General features: G+C 37.3%; 1 long non-coding RNA gene across 1 annotated transcript; it reads right to left on the bottom strand.

Moving 5' to 3' along the window:
- Positions 1-248: 248 nt before the first annotated feature.
- Positions 249-8,090, bottom strand: LOC126594789 (uncharacterized). Its single transcript, XR_007613431.1, has 3 exons — positions 8,049-8,090; positions 1,522-1,596; positions 249-1,187 (listed from the first exon to the last, which is right to left on the bottom strand). It is a non-coding gene; the product is annotated as an uncharacterized LOC126594789 (long non-coding RNA).
- Between the last annotated feature and the right edge of the window lie 346 nt (positions 8,091-8,436).

Here is an 8,436-nt window from a genome sequence, read left to right as displayed (position 1 = left end):
TCAAATGACACTAGTCAGTCAATATGATCCTTATTCAACCCCAATATACCAATCATCATCATCCCAACCAGTCCACCAAAACATCACCATATGTCAAGAAAAATCCCTGTGAATATCTTTTCAGTATCCATTTCAATCTCAATCAAGAACAAACACCAGAAAAATTAGCAAAAACAATATTTCCACCCAATTTCCATTATCATCCTACAGAACCACATAAAACACTGAAATAATATCAAGCCATCCTCAGTGAAACTGAGTCCATTTCAATCAAACCTCTTTACAGCAAAATCCATGAAAACAAAATCATCTACCATTCTCTTTACATTGGAAGGTTTCTAACCGAATCAGATTGGGGAATCCCCCTTTACAAAACCAAACCTCTTCATACCTAATATGTCTACATTCCCAATAACCATTACAATTACCTTGATTACATTGATGCATAGACTAACATCTTTCTCCATCAAACAGAAGATTTTAGTCATTCATGGTTCATTAATTTTGACAACAGTTTCAAATTGAATTTTCCTGCATGGTTCCCTAAATGGTGGTCAATTCATAGCCTAACAACTAGTCTCCTACCAGAAAAACTTATGCAGGTCCTATCAGCCAGTTTCCAAAAGAAATTTGATAGAAGTCGATTCAACTACATAATTACACTTCTCCCAATATTCATGGCCAAGTACAAAGTCCCATGGATCATGAAGAAGAATTATGAAATTGAAACATGTGAAGTCTTTAAAGTCAGATTAGTCAAATGGTGGGATAAATTCAACTATCAAAAGACCATCAGTCAGGTCCTCATCGACTTTCCCATTACTCCACTTCCAGTCATTCTGGCACAACCGGCACAACCATCATAGCCATCGCTGGCAATCATCCCGGAACAATCATTATCGGACATTAGCAAACATTGAATTTAAACGCGAAATGCCAACGAAAGAAAACCAAGAAAAAACAAAATTCACATACCATTGGATCCTTGCGATTTGATTTAGAGTTTAGAGTTTAGGATTCATGCAATAATCATTGTGTTTATACCTTTGTGAAACCTATTTGTTGAAGCTGCAACTTGGTTGTTGACTTTGTGATTTCCTTTCTTTTTTCTTTTTCTTGTTTTGTTTTGTTTTTTTTTTTTTTTTTGTCTAATTGTTACACAAAGCTTGTAACATCTTATTCCATACCTAGACGCCAATCATACAAACTTCATTAATTAGAATATGACTGATCTTTCTAAAATTCCATGAATTTTAATTTTTTACCAAACAAAATTGAAAGAGGTCAATATCACACTCTCAACCAAACATTAAAAAAGTGGATGGACAAAACAAACAGGTTTTAGTCCTCACTATAGTTAAAATAATTATGTTATTTGACTATTAAACAACATTGATACGTCTCATCTGGATTAAGAAAATTAGTAATTGAAGAATCTCCAAGAAATTATCAAAGTGGATTCAAATTTATCAAATTTTGATTGAAATAAACTAAAAAATAAGTAATAGAAATCAAGCTAACTTGCGTTTGGTATATGGAAGATACTGGATCTCCTTTTGGCCTTTGTAAATGACATGTTGTTCATTGTGTACCAAGCTAAAAAAACACAGTGAAAATGTTAATCTAGGCTAGAAAAAGTATATAAAGAGTGTATTATGTAGATATTTTCAAATAAAGAACGAATGTTTAAAACAATTGATTGCAAAAAAAAAAAAAAAAAAAACTCAAGGATGAGTCAGAGAAATCTTTGAAGCAGAGAAATATAGCAAAAGTTTTTCCAATTGTAGCCATGCATAAACCTCTAAAAAAAGGCCTATATTGACATAGCTGGAAGGCTAACCAGCAGACATTATGTTATATGGATAAAAATGGATTCAAATAGAGTTGAAAAAGGTAGAAATTGTTGTAGGCATAATTTACTGAAAAATTATGGAGGCTAGAGAGAGAAAGGGGTGCGGCATAGATAAAGAGAAGAGAGAGAGATGTGTAATTGTGGGTGTCTATTATTCCACCTCATTGTGCCTTTATTTATATTAGTAGGGAAGGTTAATTCCTTTTCCTTTAGGATTACAACTCTTAATAGGATATTAACTACTAATAGGAATATAAGAGATATTCCAATATATACTAGGATTTACACAATCACATTCCTAATCTAATAAGATTACAACACTCCCCCTTGAGTGTATAAATACTCAAGTAAATAGCGCATTAGGTCTTCAGTGATGAAGCAAGTATATTTGATGAAGTCGTTGGCATAATGAGCGAATGCGAGTCTCAAATCAATGGAAGAATGCATAAAAAGTAAAACTCACAAAACCTCGCTATGGTAAAACCCAAGGTGGGAGAAAAACCCATAGACTAAGGAGAAAAGTGAAAAGTTGTATTAAGTCAAAATTATACATCTTTTGGATGTAAGTAGAATAGCTCACAAGGGTATGATCAGCCCAGGATGGGTGCCTCGTTAAAACCTAGTTAGGTAGCAAAAACCCAGTGGGACAAATGCTCCTAATTGTAGGGAAAAAGAGTATATTAAGATCAAGTGAGTATACTTTTGGATACTCCTCCTGAGTTTGACATAACTTCCAAATGAGAGCAATAAGCATTGCATATGAATAGTTAGGCATACCAATTCCTCGGACAAGCTTCTGGAAGATTGACTTTGGCAGTGACGTCATGTAGAGGTCGACAAGGTTGTCTAGGATCGGCTTGCATGACTTCAATCTCTCGATACTTTGCTGATGTAGATGTGGATGCAATATGTCTTGGTGTTGACTTAGTTGATGTATCATGTCTTGGTCGGATGGATACATGCGGCATAATCTTCATGGATCGTCGTTGGGACTCAACGATGGATGAAAACACAGCAAGTACTTCGAATATGCTCAACAAGAACTCCTAACCATGTCTCACTTGTGGCGTAGTGAAGTAAGGTAAGTCTTCGAACGATTCGAAGATTTCGCAACTAAGGTTATATCATGGACCTCCAAGATATTACGATATCCTTAATGGTAAAGACATAACCATTTAGAGATTTTGCCTTGTGCGGGTTTGATAAGTAACCAGTGTCAGCATAACAAATAAGGCAAGCATCATTTCGAGGATTAGGGGGGTTGGATCCGCTCGAGATGCGTTAGGATTTGCCCATGTAGTACCTTCAGGGTACGTCTTTAATACCAATTCAGTGGATGCATGTTGGCGCGGTGCTGCATCTTTACCAAAATCAACAGCAAAGGAGATGTCCTGTCTAAATACAATGAGCTAAGTACAACGAAGCGCAAAGTTGAACTTAGATATGGACTTTCGGATTCCATAATATCTTCAAGGGTCTCATTTGCATATAACGTATGGACGATCATAGGTATACTCAAAAGTGACACCTTTAAGGTGTAGTTCGACTAGTAGACCAAAATACCGTCAGAGCAATGCTTCAACTTCATGTCAAGGCATAAACGAGTTTTCCCAAGATCCTCATCTCAAATTTCATTTTCAGGTGCGAGGTAGTTTTCTCAAGATCTTCTGGATTCTTAGTGAGATTTGTGTTAACGACATAAACTGTAAATCTAGCAATTTGGAATAAGACTTCATAGTTTAACACACAAGGGCATAATTCATCCCTGACTGATCAAATAATCACTTAGACGGGTATACCATATCCGTCAGAATTTTCAATCCATAAGTGAACGCCTCAAAACAAGTTAAGAGGGTGTTTCGTGGTTTTGGAACTATTTGAAACAATCCATGTAATTCTTCGAGAACTTCCATGTAAATCTCCGTATCTATATCCCCATGGAGAAAACACTAACCACATTTCATAATGCTGCTATCAATCACAGGACGTTTGAGAGAAACCTTGAGCCGTAAGGAGTGCATCGTATTACACGACTTCATTCATCTCATAACGCTTCCTTTCCCACTTGTAACACAACAGGGTTACCTTGGGCAATGTAGGAACGACAGGTCCAATACACACTTTGGTAAGGAATTTGACCTGGATTGTAACTTTAGTTGTCCAATCAGTTCTACGTTGTCACTTAATCAACGGAACATGGTTCAATATCGTCGCTTTTCATTTATGTCGGTAGCTACCATATAAATGAAAACATCATCAATGATAATCTCATTTCAATTCTATTTAGCTCATCCAAACTAGTATACTAGACCAAGAACTTTAAGTCTTAGGAGAAATCCAGATTAATCTCATGAGATGAGAATGATTTGAGACAGCGATCGAGTTTAGATTCATTGTTGTGCCGTGTCTTCCTCTTCCAGGGAAGTGAATCCTACGAACTAAGTGATCTATCGTGCTCTAGGCCAAGACAGATTGATTGGCTATTAACCGGTGTACCGGACCGTCCAACATGGGCGTCTAAATCGTCCAATAGGGGAGGCACACCCTCTAGGGATGTTGACTCGACGTCCGTTAAGTACGTCTATACTTGCAAACATGTTTGCAGCTGGTATATGATCTCGTCACTTGAGCTAGATCAGAGGAATGCGTCTGGAGCAACATTCTAAAAACTAGAATTCATTGCACTTTCTTATCACACTTGTGCAGTATGGGGATCGAGATGAGACATAGTGGGCAAGGTCTACGCAAATTCACACCGTTCTACATGAACGTTGACGTTTTTATCTCCCCCTAATTGTGAGAAGACTGTCTCATTAAAGTGACAACCTGCAAATGAGCGGTAAAGAGATCGCATGCAAGGGCTCGAAGAGAGCTAGTGTGAAGGAGAATCATGATCAACAAAAGATACACATCCTTCATTGAGAACCCATGGTGGTATGTTGCGACGACGCAACTTGGCATATAGGATGCACACCTAAATGCGTACATACGAAAATCGTCAGGTTCGTACCTAGTAACCAACTGTAATGTCATATAGGTTAGGTGGCAATGGGCCTCAAGGCGGACTAACATAACGGCATACAAGGATTGCATAGTCTTAGGCAGAAACTGAAAACTTGGTACATTTACCAAAATTCGGGCTATCATTTAAATTGCGCTTTATGATCACTAAGCGAGGCTATTTGGGGTGAACATGAGAATTAGATGTTCAATTATAAACCCAAAACTACATGCAATACTTTATCGAAAATCATAGATATAAATTCTTTGGCATTATCCAGTCTCCCAGACTTTAAGGGATAAGTAGGGTGGTGAACCCTTAATCGGCCAAGAGGTTTAGCAGTAATGTGTGTGGACAAACATGTGATCAGTTTGTCGATTCATCAACCAAAACCATAAGTATTTATATGGTCCGCGTTTTGGTTAGATTAGTCCACATATATTCCCTTGAATCCACTGTGAAAAATGGGTGGTTTCGTATCTTTGCGAGGAATGATATAGAAAATCAATTTTCCTAATAAGCAGGCTTAACAAAGTGTGCATGTAGGCACAAGATCCTTACTTCAAGTAAGGAGATGCGTTGTAGCATCATTGTTCGATCTAAGTGTCCCAAAAGGTCATGCCAAAGCAAGTAAACCGCTCAATCACCAGGCTTCATGCCGGGCACATATGGTGTATTCCCAATTAGGAGATAATCCATTGGCCCCAAATCAAAGCTTCATGCTCTTTTTTTTTTTTTTTTTTTAATTTTGGAGGTGGTGCAAAGATATTCACTCTGTTTTCTTTAGTGGTTTCATTTATGATCATTATCAACTCGAATATCCTTAAAAACTTAACGTCAGGGAGAATTTAAGGTCCCTTAAATGGTGATTCAGTATCATTCATACAACGAGGAGCGTGCCAATGCTCTTAGTCAGGTTGTATAGACCTGAAGTCGTTGTTAGAGATGTGATTTAGGTGTAAAGTTAGTGTGCGTAGTACGCATTCATCCAGACAACTAACTTTCCCACATTGCTACCTAATCACGTGTTTAATTGAATCGGTCACATGTATTAAGAAACACGATTCAATTAACTCATATTCGAGGACAATATCAATAAGATTATTGATAAGTAAAACATACAACAAACGTGAATGCAAGAAGATGGAAAAATGTTCACAAAGTAAACCAAAGTTACTAGGGTGGATTCGGCCAATAAGGCCATTCATGTCAAAATTATGCTCTGCCAATGATGTTTGGTGGAGCAAAATTAGTCTCACATATTGACTACTAGAATGATACTCTTTAACAATATTGGTAGGGGCACGAACAGGTGCATAACCAATGATCTATTCTATCAAGGCGGAAGTAGATTCTGCAGGGTGAAGGTTTAGGAATATTATCCTTTATTCTTGAAGTTTTAGGTCTTAGGTACCAAGGATCACGATTCGAGCATGATGCCACACCTTGGCAGGCCCTGATTCTACCATATGTTTGTGGTAGTAATCAGATCCGAGAATTTGGTAAACTTCCACTTTCTACACTGCTGCTTCAAGGGCAAGTTAGAAGCATGGAAGGACAGGAAGAGTATTCTCCAGTCAAAATTCAATCGGATTTATAAACTTCATAATTGTACTAATTCATAGACGTAATCATGGTGTGCTGCAGGCAATGTTTTTCATGATTAGACAGTCCGTAGAAGCGAGCCAAAGAGCCATGGAATCCCTGTTCAAGAGGTACTTCCGTTCGTAATGCTTTAGACATAAGTCTTTGAGTGAAGATCATGGCGGAGGCTTATTCAGCTCTTCCATGCCATTGTTGGCTTCAATGGTTTCTCAGCTTCTTTAATAGTCAAGTGGAGATTCACGTCTTGTACCCCACATGAAATGGTTTCTATTAGAAACGTCCAAAATAAGGGAAATCGAACTTGTGAAGGTTCGGCAATCCACTGAATTGGAAGAAACAAGATTATGATTGGTGTTATGGGAATGAATCATCCATAAAAATCAAATTTAGAATATTCGAGTTCTAAGACATGGTTTTGATGAAAAACGTCGGGTTTTCTTAGGTGTATTTGTTTTATGAAAACTTCGGGTTTCTAAGGCACTAAATTTGAAACTACAGGTTCAATTTAGTTTATGAATGTTTAGTTCATAAAAGAGAGGTTCTTGTAAGAACATAGAATGTAATATGCTGATTTAAGTGTAGTGGATTTGAGGTTCTTCGGGAACTCAAGTGTGAGAGCTTTGGGACTACGAAAGTAAGTCAATGGTTCAAAGAAAAGAAATAAAATATTGAATCGTAAATGTCCAAAAGTGATCTTCAGGTCAATAATTTTGAATTCATTATCAGATTAATGGATTGCAGGTCACTTTTGATTAATTCAATAGATCGGGACTAAACGGGGTTGATCGTAGAAGCAAAAAATAAAATTTGTCAAGACACATTATTTAATGTTGGCTACAGGCCACACAATAAAATAGGCCCAAATTGGGCTCAAGTAGGTTACAATTGGCAGCCTAATAACATGCAAAGCAAGCTGCATGCTTGTTGCAGTGTTATAGGTCGAGGAAAAGTGATAGCCCAACAGCCTTAGGTTGTTGGCTGTGCAATCCAGGATAGGCTGGTAAGCGGGCTAAAACAAAAAGGAAGCCCAGGTGGGAGTAAGGAAAAACCAGCCCAGTTTCAGGTTGGCTACAGGTCGAGATTTGGGCTTGGAAAAGCTTATGTGCAGCCCGGCGTACAAAGCAAGCTGGAAGCTTGCCATTGAATGTAGACCGATGGAGAATAACAGGACAAGCCTAGTCAGCTATTGGAGTCTTAAGTGTGGGCTAGAGGTGCTATAGGCCCAGCGATAATAACCTAGGCTTCCGGCCTAGTTTGTCACACGCGCAGTAAAGCCCAAAAAAAGGGTTGCTGTCTCACAGTTGCGTGGTTAGTTCCCCTTTTTTTCCTTCTTTTTTTTTATTCAGATTATTAGGGTTTTCAGAACCCAAAAATAATTATGCTTCTATTTTATTTTGTTTCTTTGACTCACAAATTCCACATAGCAAAAACTTCGTAATGCATGAAACAAATATATATATTGACAAATATATTAAACATATACAATATCTATGTTGGAAGGAAAATATAAACATAGGGGGTTCATGCATCATGGGGAATGTTTTCATGCTTGAAGGTCGTTTCAAATATTTTACTTTATGTTAAGCTTACTTGATTGACAGAAAACAGCAAAAGCCTTTGAATTTGTAGAAGATCATTCTCAGAAAGTCGGAATTGTATCTTCAATGCGTTGTATCACGTTCAACACAAAAAATTAAATTAAATCAATAACATGTAGATTAATTCAATAAAATAATTAAATTAATCATGAAAATAATGATTAAAACGTAATATTTCCCTGATTGAAGATAAAACTCTCTTTAACGCAGCGTCAAGAGCTTGCTGATAACGTGTTGTAGGCATAATTTACTAAACAATTATGGAGGCCAGAGAGAGAGAGGTGCGACATAGATAGAGAGAAGAGAGAGATGTGTAATTGTGGGTGTCTATTATTCCACCTCATTGTGCCTTTATTTATAGTAGTAGGGAATGTTAATTC

This window comes from Malus sylvestris, chromosome 13 (genome assembly GCF_916048215.2).
Source record: "Malus sylvestris chromosome 13, drMalSylv7.2, whole genome shotgun sequence".
Classification (NCBI taxonomy): domain Eukaryota; kingdom Viridiplantae; phylum Streptophyta; class Magnoliopsida; order Rosales; family Rosaceae; genus Malus; species Malus sylvestris.
Note: the sequence above shows the minus strand (reverse complement) of the source record. Positions and strands in the feature narration are given on the sequence as shown.